A 25,256-nucleotide genomic window follows, 5' to 3' on the forward strand; every position below is an offset into this window, starting at 1 on the left:
CAGTGAGAACATACCATGTTTGGTTTTCCATTCCTGAGTTACTTCACTTAGAATAATAGTTTCTAATCTCATCCTGGTCATTGCAAATGTGGTTAATTCATTCCTTCTTATGGCTGGATAGTATTCACCTTTTATGCTTTGCATATTGTATCCAAGTTAATTTTTCATAAGTTATTTTTTAGAAAATTTAGCCAGGAGTAATGGCATGTGCCTTTAATCTCAGCTACTTGAGAGGCTGAGGCAGGAGGATCACTTGAGTACAGAAGTTTGCGGCTGTAGTGTGTGATGGTTGTACCTGTGAATAGCCACTGCTCTCCAGCTTGAGCAACACAATGAGACTCTGCTGCTGAGAAAAAGCTGACATTATTCTTCTACTAAAAAATCTTTGATGGCTTCTCATTCATTTAGGGAAAAAAGTCCAAACACTTCTGACTGGCATTTAAAGGCCTCAAATACACCACCAAGATGGCAGAGTAGGAGATACCAGCCTTTATTTCACACATACAAAAACAAGTATAGACAGCTATCCATAAACTGAAATAGGCCTGAGAGGGCTCAAGGGCCCAATAAAGTATACTGAAGCAACAAAGTGGAGCAGAAAACATGGAGAATATCCAAACAGAAATAATCACTGGTGAATTGGCTTACCTGAGATGCCAGGAGATATCTAGGGGCAGGAAAGAAAGGAAGAGACTATCAGTATGAGCTATATTGTTGAAACCACCATCATCCCCAAGAGCCTGCTCCACAGAGCATACAGGCATTTTTTGCCACCAAGGCAACCAACAATCATTCCCTCTGAGGGATCCCAGAGAGGGCTACACAGCTGTATATTCTTCCCCTGCCCAAGAAGCAGCCACTGTTAAGTTGCTTCAGAAAAGGAAATGCCCTCTCTTCCAACCCTGCCTGTGCCCTAACCCCTGAGCTGCAGTCACCCTGAGAGTGCTCACACTTCAGACTCAGGCTCTGTGGCTGCACTGTGCTTGCTCACATTCCAGACATTGGAGCCATTGCCATAGTGAGTTAATTTGCATACTGGGCCTTGGAGCCAAGCTCTTGCTGTGCATGCCAATGCTCCAGGCACCAGCTCAGCCACCTAACAGAGCAAGAACCTGACCAAACCCTGGAGCCACAGTAACTCTGTGCACATCTGTGTTCCCGTTCTTGGCTCTTGGCTGCTTCACAAGCATCACGTACTATTTCCAATATGGCAGTGGGGTTGCCTGTGCCACAGACAACAGTACCATTTCTGCCCTGGATCTCAGAGCCATAGGTACTCCACACGTTTGTGCCTCAGGCCTCAGCTCCATGGGTACTTTACAGGTGCCACTCATCTGACACTGTTGCCACCACCAACATGAGTGGGCTCATAAGCGAGACCCAACATGAAGAGGGACCCCTTTAGACACAACTTCCTCGGTGGGAGAAAAAGAAATTGGGTGGACCTTAGCAGTCATCACCACTGAAGACTCCAGTCCTTGCCACCATTGTGGCCATCCACAATGTTGGCCGCTGAGGATCCTTGCAGTCTTCATCAACACCGACCTCAGCTGCCAGAGCTGCATGGAGACAACATAGCGGCACCCTCACTGGTGCCAGAACATCTGTACTCCACTCATGTAAGCACCCTTGTACCCCCACCATAGGGGAAAGTATTTCCACAGTAAAACTAGCTCATAAAGTCTTGAAGAGTTGGCTACTGCACCAGATGTGCAGCCATCAACATAAAATGACAAGAAACATGAGAAAGTGAGGTATAACACCACCAAAAGAACATACTAATTTTCCACTAACTAATGCCAAATAAATGGAGCTATATAAGCCTGCCTGAGAAAGAATCCAAAGTAATTGTTTTAAGGAATCTCAGCAAATGTCAAGAAATACAGAGAAACCATTCAACAAGATCAAGAAAACAGCAAATGAACAAAAAACTTTTGAGTTGGAATTGTAAATAAACAAGCAAACAAACAAAAAAAAATCTGGAGGAGAAAAAACAATGACTGGAATGAAAAATGCAATAGGGAATGTCAGCAGCAGAGTTGATCAAGCAGAAGAAAGAATTGGTGAATTCAAAGACAAGTTACTTGAAAACATACAGTGAGAGGAATAAAAAAGAAACAAAAAAGAACAAAGAAAGCTTATGGGATTTATGGGACATCAAAAAGGCAGTTTTGAATTATAGGGATTTGAGGAGAAGAGAGAAAGGGGCAGAAAGTTTACTTAAAGAAATAATAGCAGAACAGTTTCCAAATTGGGGAAAATGTAAATATCCAATTACAGGAAGGTCAGGGAGTTCCAATCAGATTCAGTCCATACACAACCACATCAAGGCATGATCAAACCATCAAAGACACAGAGAGGATCCTGAAAGCAAGAGAAGAGAAGCAAACCACACATAATGTAGTTACAGTAAGGCCAACAGCCTGCTTCTCAGCAGAAACCTTACAAGCCAGGAAAGAATGGGATGATGTATTCAAAGTGCTGAAGGAAGTATCTGTTAACCAATACTTTACCCACAAAGCTGTTCTTCAGAAATGAAGGAGAGGTAAATACTTTCCCATACAAACAAAAGCTGACAGAGATAATCACCACCAGACCTGTCTTACAAGAAATGCTAAGGAGAGTTCTTCCAGCTGAAAGAAAAAAAAGAAATGCTAAGGAGAGTTATTCAAACTGAAATAAAAAAAGAAATGCTTTCCAAGTGAAATGAGAAGGGTGCTAACTAGTAACATGAACACATATTAAAGTATAAAACTCACTGGTAAAAGTAAGTACACAGTCAGATTCAAAATACTCTAGTACTGTAATGGTGGTGTGTAAATCGCTTATAGCTTTAGTTATGAAGGTTAACAAACTATTAAAAATAGTAATAGCTACAATAATTTGTTAAGGGATATACAATGCAAAAAGATATAAATTGTGACAACAAAAACATAAAATGTTGGGGAGGGGTGTAGTAAAAGTATAGCTTTAAAAATGCAATCAAAGTTTAGTTGTTATTATGTTAAAATAGTCTGTTACAACTATAACATATTTTAGATAAGCCTCATGGTAACCACAAAATGAAAACCTATAGTAGATATATAAGGCTAACAAGTAAGGAATCAAAGCACACCACTACAGAAAATAATCTAATCACAAAGTAAGACGGCTGGAGAAGGAAAAAGGAACAAAAGATCCACAAAACAACCAAGAGCAAGGTTAGAGGGAAGGAAATAGTAAACTGACAAAACTTTAGCTAGACTATGAAAAGAAGAGAAGACTCCATTAAATGAAATCAGGAATTAAAGAAAAGATATTCCAACTCAGACCACAGAAACACAAAGGATCATAAAAGTCTACTATGAATAATTATACACCAAAAAACTGGATAAACTAGAAAAATACGATTAATTCTTTAACACATGTAATCTACCAGGACTGAATCATGAAGAAATAGAAAAGCTAAACAGATCAATAATGAATAAGGGGCTAGAATCAGTAATAATGTTTCCCATCAAAGCAAAGCCCAGAACCTGATGGTTTCACTGCTGAATTTTACTAAACATGTAAAGAAGAACTGATACCAATCTTTCTCAAACTTCTCAAAAATAAATGAAGAGGAGTGAATATTTCCAGACTTATTTTATAAAGCTGGCATTATGCCAATATCAAAGCCAGACAAGGACACTAAGAAAGTAAGAATTTCTTAAAATTTTTAATTACAAAGAAAATAAATTCACAGGCCAATATTCTTGATGAGCATAGATGCAGAAATCCTCAATGAAATACTAGCAAACTGAATTCAACACCATATTAAATGGACCATCCACCATGCTCAAGTGGGGTTCATCCTAGGATGCAAGGATAGTTCAACATACACAATTCTGTAAATGTGATATACCACATTAACAGAATGAAGGACAAAAATCATATGGTCATCTCAATAGATGCAGAAAAGCATTTGAAAAAACTGAGCATCCATTCATGATAAATAAACTTCTAAAAAATTAGGTAGAGAAAGAATGTACCTCAACACAATACAGGTGTTACATCACAAACTCACAACTAACATCATTCTCAATGGTGAAAGTTGAAAACTTTCCTGTAAGATCAGGAATAAGACAAGGATGCCTGCTCTTACCACTTCTATTCAATATAGTACTGGAAGTTCTTGCCAGAGCAATTAGGCAAAAGAATGAAATAAAGGCACCCAAATTGGAAAGGAGGAAGTTAAATTGTCTGTATTTGCAAATAATATGATCTTATATACAGAAAACCTTATAGACTCAGCCAAAGAACTGCTAAAACTAAGAAATGAATTCACTAAGGTTGCAGGATACAAAATCAACCTACACAAATCAGTAGCATTTTTGTGCAGTAAGAATGACGTACTGGAGAAAGAAATCAAGAAAATATCCTGTTTACAATAGCTACAAAAAATATCTAGGAATAAATGTAACCAAGGAGGTGAAAGATAAGTACACGGAAAAGTATAAAACATTGATGAAAGAAATTGAAGATGACACAAATAAATGGATAGATATATCGTTAATGAATTAGAAGAATTAATATTGTTTAAATGTTCATACTACTCAAAACTATAGATTTAATGCAATCCCTATGAAAATTCCATGATATTTTTCACAGAAGCAGAAAAACAATCCTAAAGATATTTATGGAACTGCAAAAGACCCTGAAGAGCAAAAGCAGATTTGAGCAAAAAGAACAAAGCTGGGGCATAACAATACCTGATTCTAAAATCTCCAAAGCTATAGTACCAAAACAGCATGGTACTATAAACAGATATATAGACCAGTGGAACAGAATAGAGAGTCCAGAAATAAATTCAGGCATTTCTAGTCAATTGATCCTTGACAGAGATGCCAAGAATACACAATGGGCAAAGGGCAATCTCTTCAATAAATGGTGTTGGGGAAACAGTTACTCACATGTAGAAGAATAAAATTAGACCCTGATGTCACACCATGTGCAAAAATTAACTCAAAATGGGTTAAATACTTAAATCTAAGATCTGAAACTCTGAAACTTTTAGAGGACAACATAGCGGAAAAGCTCCATAACATTGGTCTGTGCAATGATTTTTTTAGATATGATCCCCAAAGCAAAAGTAGACAAATGGAATTACATGAAACTAAAAAGCTTCTGTACAGCAAAGGAAACAACAGAGTGAAGAGGCAACCTACAGAGAAGATATTTGCAGACCATACATCTGATAAGGGGTTAATATCCAGAATATATTAGGAAGTCAAACAACTCAATAGCAAGAAAACATACAACTCAATTTAACAATGGGCAAAGAGCTAGGCAGGCAATCTCTACTAGAGCTTCTGGCCCAGCAGTCCCGCTTTTCTGTGAATTCAGCAGTTAGTTGCAGACTCCTGTTGTCCGGGGAAACACCTGAGTGACAGGGCAGGTGACTCTGCCTACCCCTGCTGCTGGTAGCCAGGTGGGCAATGCCTGCTACAGCTTCTGGCCCCACCATACCTCCTCTGCCTGAACTCAGCTGGTGGGTGCAGCTTACACTTGTCCTGGGAAATAACTGTGTAGCAGGGCAGGGCAAGTGGCCCCACCGCCAGGCAGGCAGTCAGTGCCTGCTAGAGCTTCCAGCTTTGTGAGCATATTTCTGCCTGCATTTGCTGAGGGGAGCAACCTCCTATTGCGCTAGAGACACCTAGATGGCAGGGCAGGCAACTCTACCCTCCCCCACCTCTTACAGCCACACCTGCTAGAGCTTCCAGCCCAGTGGTCCCACTTCTGCCTGAACTCTGTGTGCAGCCACAATGCCATGTTCCTGTGGGAAGCACTCAGACAGCAGATTAGGGTTAAGGTGGCAAAGATACGGCTTGTCTGCCAACTGTGGACCCTGCCTGAGGAAGCCCTGTGCACCAGAACACCCAAGAAAAGAAATACAGGCATGGAGACAGTAATCGGAGGGGGCTCCTACAAGACCCACGAGCAGACTAGAATCAAAGCGAGTTGAGTGAACCCAGCTTATACCACAATCAAACCATCAAGGGCATCAAAGAAGATACAAGAGAAAAAAACACATCCAAAGAACAACAACTTCAGCAAAGTTTTAGGGTACCAAAACAGCAAAAGAAACTACCATCAGGGTGAACAGGCAACCTACAGAATGGGAGAAAATTTTTGCAATCTACTCATCTGACAAAGGGCTAATATCCAGAATCTACAAATAACTCAAACAAATTTACAAGAAAAAAATAAACAACCCCATTGAAAAGTGGGCAAAGAACATGAACAGACACTTCTCAAAAGAAGACATTTGTGCAGCCAACAGACATATGAAAAAATGCTTATCATCACTGGCCATCAGAGAAATGCAAATCAAAACCACAATGAGATACCATCTCACACCAGTTAGAATGGCGATCATTAAAAAGTCAGGAAACAACAGGTGCTGGAGAGGATGTGGAGAAATAGGAACACTTTTACACTGTTGGTGGGACTGTAAACTAGTTCAACCATTGTGGAAGACAGCGTGGTGATTCCTCAAGGATCTAGAACTAGAGATACCGTTTGACCCAGCCATCCTATTACTGGGTATATACCCAAAGGATTATAAACCATGCTGCTATAAAGACACATGCACATGTGTGTTTATTGTGGCACTATTTACAATAGCAAAGACTTGGAACCAACCCAAATATCCATCACTGATAGCCTGGATTAAGAAAATGTGGCTCATATACATCATGGAATACTGTGCAGCCATTAAAAAGGATGAGTTTTTGTCCTTTGTAGGGACATGGATGAAGCTGGAAACCATCATTCCGAGCAAACTATCACAAGGACAGAAAACCAAACACTGCATGTTCTCACTCATAGGTGGGAATTTAACAATGAGAACACTTGGACACAGGGTGGGGAATATCACACACTGGGACCTGTCATGGGGTGGGGGAAGGAGGGGAGGGATAGCATTAGGAGATATACCTAATGTAAATGACGAGTTAATGGGTGCAGCACACCAACATGGCACATATATACATATGTAACAAAGCTGCATGTTGTGCTCATGTACCTTAGAACTTAAAGTATAATAAAAAGTAATAATAAAATGGCCATACTGCCCAAAGCAATTTACAGATTCAGTGCTATTCCTATCATACTACTAACAGCATCCTTCACAGAGTTAGAAAAAGACTATTTTGAAATTCATATGGAACCAAAAAAGAGCCCAAATAGCCAAGGCAATCCTAAGTAAAAAAACAAAGCTGAAGGCATCATGCTACCTGACTTCAAACTATACTACAAGGCTACTGTAACCAAAACAGCATGGTACTGGTACAAAAACAGACAGATAGACCAATGGAACAGAATAGAGAGCCAAGAAATAATGCCACACACCTATAATCATCTAATCTTCAACAAAGTCAACAAAGTCTAGCAGTGGGAAAAGGACCTCCTGTTCAATAAATAGTGCTGGAATAACTGGGTAGTGTTTGTGAAAGATTGAAGCTGGACCCCTTCCTTATACCTTATACAAATAGCAACTCAAGATGGATTAAAGACTTCAATGTAAAACCTGAAACTCTAAATATCTTGAAGATAACCTAGGAAATACCATTCTGGACATAGGCCCTGGCGAAGATTTAATGAGGAAGACGTCAAAAGGAATTGCAAAACAAATGCACCTTGACAAATGGAATCTAAAGTACTTCTGCATAGCAAAAGAAACTGTCAACAGAGTAAATAGACAACCTACAGAATGGGAGAAAATATTTGCATACTATGCATCCAGCAAAGGTCTACTATCCAGCATCTGTAAGGAATTTAGACAAATTTACAAGCAAAAAACAAACAGCACCATTAAAAAGTGGGCAAAGGACATGAACAGATGCTTTTCAAAAGATGACATATACGCGGCCAACAAGCATATGAAAAAATGCTCATCTTACCATTAGAGAAATGCAAATCAAAACCATGATGAGATACCATCTCACCAGTCAGAATAGCTATTATTAAAAGGTCAAAGAGTAACAGATGCTGGTTAGGTTGTGAAGAAAAGGGAACACTTATGCACTGTTGCTGGTCATGTAAATTAGTTCCGCCATTATGGATGGCAGTTTGGTGATTTCTCAAATAACTTAAAACAGAAGTATAATTCGACCCAGCAATCCTATTATTGGGTACCTACCCAAAGGAATATAAATCACTGTACCATAAAGACACACGGAGATGTATGTCCATTGCAGCACTACTCTCAATAGTAAAGTCATGGAATCAGTCTGGATACCTATCAACAGTAGACTGAATAAAGGAAATGTGATACAGACATAACATGAAATAATATGCAGCCATAAAAAGAAGATCATGTCCTTTGCAGCAACATGGATAGAGCTGGAGGCCATAATCCCAAGTGAACTAATGTGGGAACATAAAAACAAATACCACATGTTCTCATGTGTAAGTATGGGCTAAACGTTGAGTACACATGGACACAATGAAGGGAATAACAGACATCAGGGCCTACTTGAGCATGGAGGGAAGGAGAGGGAGAGAATTTTAAAAACTACCTATCATGTACTGTGCTTATTGCTTGGGTGATGAAATTATCTGTACACAAAAGCCCCAAGAAACACAACTTACCAGTATAAAAAACCTGCACATGTACCCCTGAAGCTAAAATAAAAGTTAAAAAAACGGGCAAAGGACCTGAATAGAAATTTCTCGAAAGAATACATATCGATGGCCAATAGGTATATGAAAAAATGCTCACCTTCACTAATTATCAGGGAAATGCAAATTAAACCCACAAAGATATATTACCTCACAACTATTAGAATGACTACTATAAAAAAGGTAAAATATATGTTTTGGAAATTATGTTGAAAGAAGGTAACCCTTACACATGGTTGGTAGGAATGTAAGTTAGTACAGCCATTATCAAAAACAGTATGGAGGTTCCTCAACAAACTAGAAAGAGAACTAACATATGATATAGCAGTCGTTTAACCAAGTATATATCCAAACTATATGATTTCAGTGTGTCAAAGAGATATCTGTACTCCCGTGTTCATTGTGGCATTATTCACAATTCCCGAGATATGGAATCAACCTAAGTGTTCATCAACAGATGAATAAAGAAAAAATCTGGCCAGGCATGGTGGTTAATGCTGGTAATCCCAACACTTTGGGAGGCCAAGGTGGGAGGATCACTTGAGCCCAGGAATTTGAGAGCATTAAGGTGTGATTGTGCCCCTGCCCTGCAGCCTGGGTGTCAGAGAGAGACCCTCTCTCTCTCTCAAAAAAAAAAAAAAAAAAAAGAAAAAGAAAAAAAGTGCTATAAATGCACAGTGGAATACTATTTAACTTTTAAAAAGAAGGAAATCCTATCATATGCAACAACGTGAATGATCTCAGAGGATATTATGTTAAGTGAAATAAACTATGGATAGACGAATACTGGACGATTTCACTTATATGTGGAATCTAAAGAAGTTGAATTCATAGAAAGAGAGAGTAGAATTGTGTTTACCAGGGACTCTGTGGTGGGGTTGAAATAAGGGGATTTGTGAGATGGTGAAAAGACACAAAATTTCAGTTAGATAGAATGAATATGTTCAAGACATATATTGTATAACATGGTGACTATAGTTAATAACAGCATATTGTACAGTTGAAAATTTCTAAGAGTAGATTTTAAATGTCACCACACAAAAAATGATATGTGAGATAATGCATTTGTTTTATATATTGATTTAGTCATTCTACAATGTATACATATATCAAAACTTGTGCACCATGAATATATACAATTTATACTACTTGTCAATTAAAAAATGAAGATAAAAAATTCCTGTAAAGCTTGATCCAAAATAGCTATTCAAATGTAAAATGACATACTTTCTCAAGTTATTTTCAGCTTAAAAGCCCTTTTACAAGTTATCTCATCTTATACTTGCAGTGATCCCATAATGTAGAGGAAATAATATTATTTTTACAGATGCAGTAACTGAAATTTAAATAAGTTAGGTGACATTCAAAGTTATACTGGGGTAGCCCGGACTTCATCTAAGTCTTTTGAATTTATACCTACCTCTTCTCCATAGGAAGTTATATGTATTAGTTAAGGCTGGCATAATGCTGTGTCGAGATCAATTTACTCATAGAACTCAGAGAGTATTTTGTAAGCTATTATATTTTCTTTATAATATTGAGAAGCCACTGCCAGAGAGTTGAACGTGTTCTCAGTAATTTTGTGTTTTCTTGGTATACCACATATTTCTATAGGAAAAAAAATACTGATAAGGGTTAGGTTCCCAGGGTTAACACAAAAACCTACCTAACAAATAGGTAGGTTTAATGACAAAGCAGGATTTGTCATTTGTTGCAACATTATAGCATTTTATCTATATTAGCTTCTATGGATCATGGCGGGGACCTAAAGCTACTTCTATGGGAATATGCATTATAGGTTAAAACAACTGATTTAGGAAAGATAATTTTAGAATATAATCAACTTGAAAATTAAATCTCGATAAATAGAGTTAGGATCAGTGGTTTGGGAAATACAAATCAAAATATAAATCTTCTGATTTGGGAGAATTAAATGAAAAAATGTATGTAAAGTACTTAACACAGTGTTTATCTCAATAAATGCTAGTAGATTCTCAAAAACCGATAGCTCATTGTCTCTCCTCTTTTTACTCATATTACTGATCCTTAGTGATTACCAACACTGCAATATAATCTCCATTCTGTCTCCTGGCTAGGATAGAACTACCTTATCTTAACACTGGACTGCTAAGCAGTGTGTTTTCAAAAGCCCTTTCAAGGCTCTTCTGAACTGCCGGCATCAAATGTTCCATTCACCTTACCTGTCTTTCTGGGCCTTCTTGGTCAGGAAAAATGTCCATGTGTTCATTCTGATTTTCTTATTTTCTTTCCCACTTTTAGGGAAAAACACAGAGTAAACATAGTTTTATATTGGTTTTAGACTTTGTGATATTTAAAAACATGTTTTATATATCATTTAGAAAATATTTATCACCTGCTGTGTTCCAGGCACTGTTCTAGAAATTTGGGACACTACAGTGAATGAAACTATCAGATAAACCCTTGATAATTTCTACCATACAGGAGTTTACATTCTCTATCATTGCTATTTCCATAAGTAATGACTGTAACAATCTTATGGCTGAAATATTTTTGTTTTTATTCAACACTTTTCACTTATAACTAACTGAATTATAACTCCTTGATTTATAACTAAATTGTAACCTTTTCAGTTATAATTTAGGCCTAACCATGCACAATTTTGAAAATGTACATAAATCAAGCATAACAAAATAATCTCTAGTATTATAGAAAGAGTACTGAAAATGAGTAGTCTGTGCTCCAGTTCCAGCTCTCCTGTAAATGAATGTGCAACCTTGAACAAGTTACATAAATTCTCCCAACTATGGGTAAAATTAAAATTTAAGATTGGGTTATCTCCAAAGTTCCTTCAGTTGTAAAAATTTCTGTGATCTTAAAGTTTTCAAAAAGGTGTATAAAGTACCTTTATTTTTTATTTTTTTTTTGAACAAGTCAGCAAACTAAAATTCCAGTTTATTTTTGGACCGCATTGTTTTACAGGTAGGCATTAACTCAAAAAACAAACAAAAAAACCCAGCAGTTCGAAATTTGATAGACAAAAGAGGAAAAAAAAGAAACCTTGTATTTATTTTTATTTTATTTTATTTTTGAGACAGAGTCTCGCTCTGCCACCCAGGCTGGAGTGCAGTGGCGTGACTCTCGGCTCACTGCAACCTCTGCCTCCTGTGTTGTTCAAATGATTCTTGAGCCTCAGCCTCCCGGTAGCTGGGATTACAGGCATACACCACCACGCCTGGCTAATGTTTGTATTTTTTGTAGAGATGGGGTTTTGCCATGTTGGCCAGGGTGGTCTCAAACTCCAGGCCTCAGGTGATCTGCCCACCTCGGCCTCCCAAAGTATTGGGATTATAGGCATGAGCCACCGTGCCTGCCCCAAATCTTTTATCTTTGGCCTTTTTAACCATTTCATACAAACCAATGACTTATAGTACAGCTAAGTACATACATGAAAAAATTTACTGGAATTCTTGGGATAAGATAGTTTTTTTTTTGTCGTTGGTTTTGCTTTTTTAAAACAGGATTTTTCCTCCTTTGAGATTGTAAATATGAACATGGTCACACCACAAGTAAAGTCAGAAGTAGGACAGAGAACAATCTGAAGGGTGGTTTGGTCATTGGAGATCATTAAAAATGGCTGACCCAAACAATATGTGCAAAAATATAAAATGTAAATTAAAAATACAAACAAATTTCCTTTTTCAAGTACTTTTAAAAAACAAGCAGGGCCTTTAGTTCTTTTTCCTTCTCTGTTACAAATTCTTGTGGTTTTGTTTGGGTGGTGGAGAGCATGCATCATTTACAGGTAGCACTGCTGGGCCTCTCTTCTCAAAGGTGACCGTGTGTTTAGATTCTGAGATGGAAATGGAGAGTAAATATGTCATGGTGGCCTTTCAAATATTTTTTAACTTTTTTTTTTTTTTTTTTTTTTGCTCTCTGATCATCCTTATTTGGTCTATTTTGGTATCAACATCGTCATCCTCATCAGCTGCCCATTTGCCCCCAGCAGCCTCAGCTCCCTCATCTTCATCTCCATCCTGTTCCTCACCATTATCTTCTTATTTCTCTTCCTCTTCCTCCTCACTTCCTTCTTCTTCTTTTTCATCTCTCTCATTGCCAGCTTTCTGATCCTCATTTTCCTAATTAGCCTTCCCATTAGCAGGGACATCTCTTCCATTTTCTGCCTCCCCATAACTTCCTTCTCCTTTATGCCCTTGGTGGTGATCTCGGAGCTGGTGTCCACGGCTGCTTCACGGTGGAGCATGCCAGTGATCCGATGCAGGGGATTAAAAAGAAAGAGAGAGTTCAGGGACTCTGGTGATCAAGCTGCAGAGTTTCCTGCTGTGGAGGTGGCTGCTGTGAGAAGGGAGCAGGACTGAGAACAATGCAGAGATGGCTTTTAAGAGCAGCCAGTGAGGCTAAAGTATCTTTTCTTTAGAATGTGATCTTTTCCTAATGACACTGTCAACTCATGGTGGATCCAGAATTCAAGTCTCATTATAAGTTAAAACTAGTGCTAGCACACTGAGGACATTCAATAGATACTTAATGAAATTAAATCAATATGTGTTAGATTATCAAAAACCATGAAATGTCTGAGATTTTATTCTATTGACAAACTAACAAGTTAGCCTGCCATGGTTTCAGGATGCTGGCAGAAGAAATGAAACTCTGGGTCAGAGATGAAGGGCAGTTGATTACTCACAGCAATAATAGTAGCCAGTGTATTATTTGTTTCAATTCTGTAAGCTCCTATTCCCACAGGATGAAATAAAGAAGGCCAGATTATACCTACACATGCAGTGAGCTGAATTATAGGAGAGGAGCTCTGAGGCTAGGGCGTCAAATCTTTTATAGCATGTAGTAAGTATGCTTTACTGCCCTTTGACCTAGAAGGAGACATTATTATTTCCAAAGCTGCCCCCAAATCTGTTGCTGAAGCAGAGCTTATCTTCCAAGTGTTTACGGTGTAAACAAAATAGTTCAGAACAATAAGTCAGTGCATCTTCTCACAGGACATGAAGAAATAAGGGACATCCATGAATTGCCTTCCAACAGAGTATTAGAATTATTGTTATATTAAAGGATAAAATAGCTGGACATGGTGGCATGTGCCTGTAGTCCCAGCTACTCGGGAGGCTGAGGCAGGAGAATCACTGAACCTGGGAGGTGGAGGTTGCAGTGAGCCAAAATTGCGCCATTGCACTCCAGCCTGGGTGACAAGAGCGAAACTCTGTCTAAAAAAAGAAAAAAAAGAAAAATAGCTAAGTTTAGACTTGATCTTATCTATCTCTACCAACTAAAGTATTAGAAACTGATAAACATGTGCCCTTTATATAAACAATCTTCAGAAGGGAGCGCACTCTGAAAGCAACATTTAAGTAAATTCTTGAATGTTGCTGAATACACAGATCAAACATTTAACTATGCTTACTCATTGACTCAAGGAAAGGATGGAAAGGTAGCTCATATAATAATTCAAGTGTTTTACATATAAAGTAATTGGGCTGTGTGTCAATGTCTGGGGATTCAGAGATTGTTAAAGAACACAAGGTAAACACAATCATTTGAAATTTAAGATATGTTTTTAAATTTCAAGAATAAGTTTATTTCAGACATTTCTTTCACTTTATCAAATCTCTTAATCAAAAATGAAACCCCAGATACCATATTTATGTTATTTTGAGGTTGTGTTAATAAATATAGGTGTTCTTTTTATGTTAAGTAGGAATCGTTAGCAACTTAACTAGTAGTGCTTGTAAACAGACAACAACAACAAATCCTAAAAACCAGACATCAGTGAAAACAAACCAACAACCAAAAATTACTATCTGTACCTTTAAATTTGTAAGCATTTTTTAGAGTTTGTTTGATAAACTTAGGTTGGTTTTAAAATTTAGCTCAGTGACTCAGTTGCAGCTGTTCCAAATAATTGGTCATGAGCTTTTTATACTAGCTGGCTTAATCTAACAGAGTGTAGCTTCCTGCGGCTTTTTCCTCTCTGTGACCAAGAATCTGAAATATATATATATCTTAAGAGATTATCTTAGTCATATATATTTAAGAATAACAACTTAGTATAGGCTTAACAAAGAGCAATTTTTATATACTTTTTATTTTAGATAATTTTGATCTGGCTAGATAAAAATAATAGGAATTCCAAATGACTATATATTTGAAAAATAAGAAACATACCCATTGAATCAATTTAGAAAATCCAGGCATATGAAAGAAGTACTCCTTTCAGTTAGAAATAGCTACTTAAACACTTGTTATATAGCCCAATCACTATGTCTTGATATTTGATTTATTGCTTCTGTAATGATTAAAATTATTTCTCTGTTATGACAGTGGTAGAAGTCAAGAGATACATAAACATTACCAGTTCTTACCCATCGAAAGACATTTCTTCTTTAAAAAAACCCCCCAAACCACAGCACCACTTCTTTTCTTATATCAGCAACAACAAAACTAGAGCAACAAAACAAAAAAGTGTGTTCCTATTATATCTTGAGTTAATAAATGTTAGCTTCTTGACAGCCATAAAAGTGAGTTAATGCCTACCTGAATGGGTTACTCAAGATCTTTATATGGGCAGGTATTTTTTTCCCTGCCTTTGTTTTTATGGCCTGTATTAGTCCATTTTCATTCGGGTGATAAAGACATACCTGAGACTGGGCAATTTACAAAAGAGAGGTTTAATGGACTTACAGTTCCACATGGCTGGTGAGGCCTCACAATCATGGCGGAAGGCAAGGAGGAGCAAGTTACATGTTACATGGATAGTGATAGGCAAAGAGAGAGCTTGTGCAGGGAAACTTGCTCTTATAAAATCATTAGATCTTGTGAGACTTATTCACTATCATGAGAACAGCATGGGAAAGACCTGCCCCCATGATTCAGTTACCTCCCACTGAATCCCTCCCACAACATGTGGGAATTCAAGATGAGATTTGGGTGAGGAAACAACCAAACCATATCATTTTGCCCCTGGTCATTTCCAAATCTTATGTCTTCACATTTCAAAACCAGTCCTGCCTTCCTAACAGTCTCCCAAAGTCTTAACTCATTTCAGCATTAACTCAAAAGTCCACAATCCAGTCTCATCTGAGACAAGGCAGTCCCTTCTGCCTACGAGCCTGTAAAATCAGAAGCAAATTAGTTACTTCCTAGATACAGTGGGAGTACAGACATTGAATAAATACAGCTGTTCCAAATGGGAGAAATTGGCCAAAACAAGGGGCTACAGGCCCCATGCAAGTCTGAAATCCAACAGGGCAGTCATTAAACCTTAAAGTTCCAAAACAGTCTACTTTGACACCATGTCTCACATCTAGGTCATGCTGATGCAAGAGGTGGGTTCCCATGGTCTTGGGCAGCTCCACCCCTGTGGCTTTGAAGGATACAGCCTCCCTCCCGCTGGCTTCATGGGCTGGTGTTGAGCGTCTGCGGCTTTTCCAGGTGCATGGTGCAAGCTGTCAGTGGGTCTACTATTCTGGGGTCTGGAGGACGGTGGCCCTCTTCTCATAGCTCCACTAGGCGGTGCCTCAATAGGGACACTGTGTGGAGACTCCGACCCCACATTTCCTCTCTCCACTGCCCTAACAGAGGTTTTCTATGAGGGCCCCGTCCCTGCAGCAAACTTCTGCCTGGGCACTCAGGCATTTCCATACATCTTCTGAAATCTAGGTGGAGGTTCCCAAACCTCAGCTCTTGATTTCTGTGCACCCGCAGGCTCAACACCATGTGGAAGCTGCCAAGGCTTGGGGCTTCCACCCTCTGAAGCAACAGCCTGAGCCGTACCTTGGCCCCTTTTAGTCAAGGCTGGAGCAGCTGGGACACAGGGCACCAAGTCCCTTGACTGCACACTGAAGGGGGACCAAGGGCCTGGCCCACAAAACCAGTTTTTCCTCCTTAATCTCCAGGCCTGTGATGGGAGGGGCTGCAGCAAAGGTCTCTGACAAGCCCTGGAGACATTTTCTCCATTGTCTTGGTGATTAACATTCGGCTCCCTGTTACTTTTGCAAATTTCTGCAGCTGGCTTGAATTTCTCCCCAGAAAATGGGATTTTCTTTTCTATCACATTATCAGGCTGCAAATTTTCCACACTTTTATACTGTTTCCCTTTTAAAACTGAATGCCTTTTAACAGCACCCAAGTCACATTTTGAATGTTTTGCTGCTTAGAAATTTCTTCACACAGATACCCTAAATCATCTCTCTCAAGTTCAAAGTTCCACAGATCTCTAGGGCAGGGGTAAAGTGCTGCATCTCTTTGCTAAAACATAACAATAGTCACCTTTGCTCCAATTCCCAACAACTTCCTTATATCCATCTGAGACCACTTCAGCCTGGATTTCATTGTCCATATCATTATCAGCATTTTGGTCAAAGCCATTCAACAAGTCACTAGGAAGTTCCAAACTTTCCCATATTTTTCTTTCTTCTCCTGAGCCCCCCAAACTGTTCCAACCTCTGCCTGTTACCCAGTTCCAAAGTCACTTCCACTTTTTTGTGTATCTTTTCAGTAGCACCCCACTCCTGGTACCAATTTACTGTATTAGTCCATTTTCACGCTGGTATTAAAGACATACCCAAGACTAGGCAATATACAATAGAAAGAGGTTTAATGGACTTACAGTTCCAGGTGGCTGGGAAGGTCTCACAATCATGGCAGAAGGCAAGGAGGAAAAAGTCACATCTTACGTGGATGGTGGCAGGCAAAGAGAGAGCATGTACAGGGGAAACTCTCTTATAAAACCAGCAAATCTCATGAGACTTATTCACTATCATGAGAAAAGCACGGCAAAGACCTGCCCTCATGATTCAATTACCTTTCACTGGTCCCTCCCACAACACGTGGGAATTCAAGATGAGATTTGGGTGGGGACGCAATCAAACCATATCATGGCCTTAAATCACAGTCCACATTGTTGCACTGCAGTGTCTAAGTCTGTTGCATACTCTTGGTCTTAATTCTCCTGCACAGGAGAAGAACATAACTTTTGTTAAGACATGCACTAAAGTTAATCTCTTTGTTCAACTCATCCAAAGTGTGTTTATTTGAAATATGATTACGTGCAAAATTTAACTGATTTAAAACAACTCCATCAGATTCTGTACCTTTAAATGAGTATTGTCTTCTTCAAAGTAGTCACTTTGGGAGACTATGGGTTTATTCCAGCCATCTGTCATTGTTTGTATTAGGGTTTTCTAGAGGAACAGAACTAATAGGATAGATGTATATATAAAGGGGAGTTTATTAAGGAGTATTGACTCACATAATCACAAGATGAAGTCCCACAATAGGCCATCTGCAAGCTGAGGAGCAAGGAAGCCAGTCTGAGTCCCAAAACCTCAAAAGTAGGGAGGCTGACAGTGCAGCCTTCAGTCTGTGGTTGAAGGTCCAAGAGCCCCTGGCAAACCACTGGTGTAAGTCCAAGAGTCCAAAAGCTGAAGAACTTGGAGTCCAATGTTTGAGGGCAGGAAACATCCAGCATGGGAGAAAGATGAAGTCCAGAAGCCTTGGCCAGTCTAGTCCTTCCACGTTCTTCTGCCTGCTTTTATCCTAGCTGTGCTGGCAGCTGATTAGATGGTGCCCACCCAGATTGAGGGTGGGTCTCCCTCTCCCAGTCCACTGACTCAAATGTTAATCCTTTAGCAACACCCTCACAGATACCCAGGAACAATACTTTGCATCCTTCAATCCAATCAAGTTGACACTCAACCATCACGCTGGTCTTACCATTTTTTAGGAATTAGGCGTGGTTATCTTTTTAAAGAGTGAGAGTGAGGAGAGAGAGACTAAACGTTATATGACACAGCTCTATCTTCAGCTTTTTAACCACACATGTAGAGAAGCCTCATACTTGGGACTTTTACTGGGTTCTATTTATGTTGTCATCTGAGACTTGACAGACATATGGGCTAAAGACATGTATGTGTACGGAAGTTCATTGTTTCTCATTAACATTTACACTAGCCTAGGAACTACATAGCACCTGTGCCCTGGTTAGTGACAGAATGAATAGTCTAGGTGCAGTTTATAAAAGCTGCCGTACAGCAACTCTCTTTAGCTCCAGTGGCCTTTGTTAGATGTAAATGTACTAAAGTTAAGGAGGGAGGGAGAAGGAAATCTGATTTTGTGCTGTTTAATGTTTTTTTTTTGGAGACGAGGTCTCACTCTGTTGTTTAGGCTGGAGTGCGGCGGTGCCATCTCAGCTCACTGCAAGCTTGACCGCCTGGGATCAGGTGATCCTTCTACCTCAGCCTTCCAAGTAGCCAGGACTACAGGCATGCACCACCACACCTGCTAATTTTTGTATTTTTTTGTAGACACGTCGTTTTTGCCATTTTGCCCAGGCTGGTCTTGAATATCCGAGTTCAAGCAATCTGCCCACCTTGGCCTTCCAAAGTGCTGGCATTACACCGCACTTGGCCTAGCAAGTGTTTTGACTCTGTGGAATTTTATATAATTGTATAAAAAGGAGCAAGTTGAGAAGAATGAGATGTAGAATTTTACTGAAGGTGAAGGCCAAGAATAGGTCTACTATACTGTTAATATTGGTGCTGTAGTCTTATGGAGTATCAGTGATGCCAGTGGGCTTAGGGAGGCCTCTGAACAGTGGTGAGACCTTGACCCCAGCCACTGTCCCGGTTCTTGACACCTTTGCGAGAGAGTTCAAGGACGAGTCAAAGCAAAAGTAGAAAGTATTTTTTGTAAAGTGAAAGTACACACTCAAGGGTGGGAGTATAGGCCTACTCAGGAGAGTATGTTATGCCCAATATGTTTGGGGTTTGTCAAAACCAAAAAATGTTTTTCAAATTAAGAGGCAGAATGATCATAAGGATTTCTGGGAAGAGAATAAGATTTCTTGGAATTGAGGTGCCACTGAGTTTTATAACAAACATAGGTATACCTGGAACTGTCATGGTTCTGGTGAGATGTGGTTTAGTATAATAATGAGTTTATAATTGAACCTGGGGTACAATTTGAGTCAAATCCAGTGCCATGTTAGATCTAGCTTGTCTTAACTGGTATTTCTTACATCCTGTTTGTCAGGGTCTTATTGGCTCCTCCCCCTTCCCCATTCCTGTAGCTGGTTTCTGTGTTCCTTCTATTTTAGTCATGTGAAACTGTTGCCTGGTATTTCCTATTTCTTCTGTGACCACCCCATATTCCTGTCTCATAAGGAAGCAAGAAAATGGCTCTCTTTCTCAGTTGTTTCAGGGAGATGTTCAAAGTTGTCATTTTCTATAGATTTTCAACACTGTTCTGATACCCTTAACTCTCAGCTGATACCCAAAGACTTCCTACTTTGTTGGGAAAATGGAGTGTATAACATGTGTACTCTCAGTTTTTCTACTTTCCACTTAATACTTGCTTGGATATATTTACATATATTCATATTTTGTAGTGAACATTTATTGATTACTTCTCCCAGGATAGAAACCTGTTCCTTCTATCGAATTGTATGCTAAATTTCCTAGCCATCTATTTTAGGTGGTAATTACTTTGGAACAAGATGTATGGAATCTTCAAGAGCAAAGGTGGTCTTGTTCTATATCCTTTCCTATATCCTTGTACTGATTATTCCTGTCCTTTACTAACCCTTCATTTTCCTGGCCAGTTCTTACTCAGTTATCTCCCTTTCTGTCTCCTTGAATCCCTTCATTGAGATAATTCACATACTGTACAATTCAGCCTTTCAAAGTGTTGAGTTCAATGCTTTCTAGTATATTCTCAGAGCGGTGCAACTATAACCATAGTCTAATTTTAGAACATTTTGTTCTTTTGTTCCTCCTGAAAGAAACCCTGTACCCGTTAGCACTCAACTCCTCCCTTTTCCCTTCCCTCATCCTAGGCAACCACTAATCTTTCTATGGATTTGCCTGTTCTGGAGATTTCATATAAACAGAACCATACAGTATGTTGTCTTTTATGACTACTTTCACTTAGCATAATGTTCTCAAGGGTCATTCATGTCATAACATGTGTCAGTACTTTACTTCTTTTTTTATTGTGGTAAAATGCACATATAAAATTTTACCGTATGGCATTTGGTACATTTGCAGTGTTGTGCAAACATCACCACTATCCAGTTTTGGAATATTTTCATCACCCCAAAAGGAAACCCTGTATTCATTAAACACTCACTCCCCATTATTCCCTCATCCCAGCCACCAATCTGGCAACCACTAATCTCTTTTCTGTCTCTCTAGATTTGTCTGTTCTCATTACTTTATATAAATGGAATCATACAGTATGTAATTTTTTTGTGTGTCTGGCTTCTTTTACTTAGAATACTGTTTTCAAGGTTCATTCATGTCGTAACATGTATAGTACATTTTTGTTTTCTTTTGTGGCCAAATAATAATCTGTTGTATGAATATGCCACATATATGTTGACAAATGTCCATCAGGTGATTTGTTTCCACTTTTTTGACCATTATGAATAATGCTGTGAACATTCATGTACAAGTTTTTGTGTAGGTGTGTATTTTCATTGTGCTTGGATATATACCTAGGAGTGGAATTGCTGGGTCATATGGTAACTCTAGGTTTAAGTTTTTAAAAAACTGCCAGACTTTTCCAAAGGGTTGCACTATTTTACATTCCCACCAGCAATGTGTGAGGGTTTTACTTTCTCCACATCCTTCTCAACACTTGTTATTTTCTCTTTTTGGTTGTTTCCATCCTGGTGGGTATGAAGTAGTATCCCACTGTGGGTTTGCCTTGCATTTCTCTAATGACAAATGATGGTGAGCATCTTTTCATGTGCTCATTGGCTGTTTTTATATTTTATTTGAAGAAATATATATTCAAATTCTTGGCCTGGCATGGTGGCTTATGGCTGTAATCCCAGCACATTGAGAGGTTGAGGTGGGAGGATTGCTTGAGCCCAGGAGTTCAAGACCAGCTTGGGCAACATAGTGACACCCTATCTCTACAAAACAAATAAATAAATAAAAGTAAATGAAATAAAAACAAAAAAAATTAGCTGGGCTTGGTGGTGTGCCTCTGTAGTCCCAGCTACTCAGGAGGCTGAGGTGGGAGGATTCCTTGAGCCTGTGAGGTCGAGGTGGCACTGATCTGTGATCCTGCTGCTGCACTCCAGCCTGGGTGACAGAGCAAGACCCTGTTTCAAAATAAAATAGGAATAAAATAAAGTAAAATAAATTAAAATTATGGTTCAGAGATGGTTTAATCACAGTTTTATAACCTTGTTTATCAAGAGTGAAAATTGGAGATTATTAAAAGTAGCTAAAAAGGTAACACATGTCAGTGTTTAATGTTTCTGTAACTGTTGGTAAGGCTTACCATCTAAATCTGAGACAGAATTCTTAATGTTGTTGGAACAATCCTTTTCTCAGCCACATAGTATTCACTGGTGCTATAAGTCTGGAAGAGACTGGCCATGGGTACTAGTTCTTGTCTTCAGCTGTAACTGTGATCAGTTGTGACTGTGCAATATCAGCAAGTGCACTTTGTATCTTTTCTAGAAGCATTTCCCTAGATAAACAATATGTAGCAGCTTCATGGTTTTGTTCTTCTAGCTTACATAAGGGAGTAGCCTATAAAGCAGCTGTAGATTCTTCACTGGGTAAGGAATCTATCAAAACATGAATGTCTTTTGCTGTTTGTGCAATCAGTGCTATAAGAAGCTGAGCATATTCTTCTGTAGGGTTAGCTGGCTGGTCTTTGTTAATTGCTGTCTGAATATTATTAAAAGAGGCAGGAAGACCACATTGCTGCAACACATCAGTGGCATTGCAAAACTGATCTGAAAGCGAGTTCATGGTGTCTTAGGGAGCTGCATGAGCTGATCACCGTGTTCCTCTTGCTCTTTTCACTTTCTTGATGGAGGCCTTTGCACAAAGTTAATTTTGATGTCCAATTTATCTTTTTTTTTGTTTTTGTTGCTTGTGCTTCAGTGTCATATCGAAGGAAACCATTACCTAACCCAAGGTCATGAAAATTACTTTTATGTTTTCTTCTAAGAGTTTTACGGTTTTGGCTTTGACATTTAGGTCTTTAATCCCCTTGGAGTTAATTTTATATGATGTGAAATAGGAGTCTAACTTCATTCTCTTGTATATGGATAAACAGTTTTCTCAGCACTATTTGTTGTAAATACTATTCTTTCTCTACTGAATAGCCTTTGCACCTTTGTCAAAAATCAATTTGTCATTGATACAAGGGCTTATTTCTGGACTTCAGATCAATAGAACTGATCTGAAAAAAAGCTAACTTGGATTTCAATAGTAATTGTATTGAATCTGTAGGTCAATTTAGGGAATATTGCTGTCTTAACAATATTAAGTTTTGTGACTTATGGACATGGGGTGTCTTTCCATGTATTTAAATCTTCTTTTTTTCCCAATAATGATTTGTAGTTTTCAGTATACAAATCTTACACTGCTTTTATTAAATTTGTACCTCAGTATTTTTTTCTTTTTGATTTTTTTTTTGTTTAAAGATACAGGGTCTTGCTCTTTTGCTCAAGCTAGAATATAGTGGTGTTGATTTCAGCTCACTGTAGCCTTGAAATCCTGGGCTCAAACAATCTTCCTACATCTGCCTCCTGAGTAGCTAGGACTACAAGCATGTGCTACTACCCCTGGCTAATTTAAATTTTTTTTTTTTTTTTTTTTTTTTTGGCAGAGACAGGGTCTTGCTATGTCTGGTCTTTCGCAGGCTGGTCTTGAACTCCTGGCCTCAAGCAGTCCTACTGCCTCAGCTTCCCGAGTTGCTGGGATTATAGGTGTGAGTCACCATGCCTGGCTCATGCTATTTTAAACATGCAATTGTTTTCATAATTTCATTTTGGAAATGTTCTTTGCTAGTGTCTGGAAATACAATTGATCTTTGAATATTGGTCTTGTATCCTGCAATTAGTTTTAATCTACTCAGTTCTTAAGACTTTTGTCAAATATCACGTGTTCCAGGAAGTTTTTACACATCCTTTAGGACTGCATTAGGTAACCCTTCTTTGTGTTGCCCTAAATCCCTCCCTGTACCCTCATTATACAATGTACTTCTATGCTGTTTTGTTGTTGTAGGTTTGTTTCTAGACCTCTCATCTAAACTCTTAGATTGATTTTCAGTACTGATGTTGCCAGCACATTCTCCACAAAGAATAGAGTTTTGGAAAAATAACACCAATTAAAAAATAGAGTTAGAATTGAAAAAATTATGAGTTATCACATGCTTTATTACTTATTTATTCATTATCAAAAGGCAATTTTTTGAGTTCTTTAAATGAGTTAGCTAAACTCACATGCATATTGAATGTTCTTATAAATAAGTCTCTCACATTTCATAAATCCTCTGATGCTTCGCTTCTCTAAACTTTTCCAGGAAAAAATTTTTGCAGGAGATTGTAAATGTGTTTAGGGGTGGAAAAGGTCGATAATGCTCCAGCACACTGAGAGTACCTTAGGAGCATGGAATTGTGTTTTATTTATTGGTAGCATAGTCCCCGGTTGTTAGCATGATCCCTGATAACATGATAGGTATCAATAAATTAATTATTGAATTAATGTTTCTACCTGCAAATCTTAAAGATAGCTTGTTCAAAAATAACACATTTATTGAGCACCTACTAAGTACCAGTCACTAGTCTAGTCTCTGTTTTGTATAGTGATTAGAGCTTTCAAGGAGCTTAGCTTTTAATAACTGGGAGAACTCAATATTTCCAGATAAAGTTTGCAATTAAAAGTAATTGCAAAAGCTGCAATTATTTTTGCACCAACCTAAGTATTTATTGACAAAAGCTATTGTTTTTACTGTTTTTCCTATACCAATGACACAAAATAAATATTTTGGAGCCTTCTTTGACTGTTCTTGTACTGTCCTAATGATCAATTGGTCTACTTATAATTTTTCCTTTTTCTTGTCTATATAAATTCTCACTCATTTTTCTTATCTGTTATGATCTGCCATCAATGTTAGAGAACACAGACCTGTTAACTAGATTATAAATTTGACAACAGCAGCTGTGATGTGTCTATGCTCTAGTATTGTGTTTGGTACATACTATGTATTCATTAAGTGTTTATTGAATGAATAAAGAATGTCACTTATGATCTCAAAAACATCATACCTATGTTCAACAAAATAAAATTTCAAATCCCCTAATATACAACATTCATAATAGTCTGATCAATTTACCTTTCCAACCACATCTGCATTGTTCCCCTTTTCCCACCTTAACACACACAAGCCTCCTTGAAGTTTCTTGAAAATACTGTAATAGGATGTTAATAGAGATGGAATATTAACTTATCAACTAGGAGTATAGAATAAAGCTGCTTTCCTTTTTTTACTTTTGGTGTGGATACTGTGACAGCAAATAATGAAAAACTAATTGTTTGACACACAGATTTCTTATATATGGCATATATATTTGTCATATGTATGTTTGTGTGTATATGTATATATGTACCTACTATATGTGTATATATGCATTTCTATTTTTGTGATTTATAGGCAAAAGGTGTTATATTAATACTTTTTGTTGTGAGTAAAAAAGTACTCACCTTACACTAGCTTGAGGAAAGAAAAAAGAAATGTATTGGTTCATATAACTGGAAAGTCCAATAGGTAACTGGATTCAGAGCCTCAGAGAATAT

The 25,256-nt window shown here is 38.2% G+C and overlaps 1 protein-coding gene and 1 pseudogene across 40 annotated transcripts in view; one reads left to right on the forward strand and one right to left on the reverse strand.

Moving 5' to 3' along the window:
- Positions 1-25,256, forward strand: part of RIMS2 (regulating synaptic membrane exocytosis 2) — a 729,498-nt gene that overhangs the window by 38,907 nt on the left and 665,335 nt on the right. The gene's annotated exons all lie outside the window — the stretch shown is intronic.
- On the reverse strand, positions 22,016-22,421 carry LOC104007715 (mediator of RNA polymerase II transcription subunit 21-like; annotated as a pseudogene).

This window comes from Pan troglodytes, chromosome 7 (genome assembly GCF_028858775.2).
Source record: "Pan troglodytes isolate AG18354 chromosome 7, NHGRI_mPanTro3-v2.0_pri, whole genome shotgun sequence".
In the NCBI taxonomy this organism is placed as follows: domain Eukaryota; kingdom Metazoa; phylum Chordata; class Mammalia; order Primates; family Hominidae; genus Pan; species Pan troglodytes.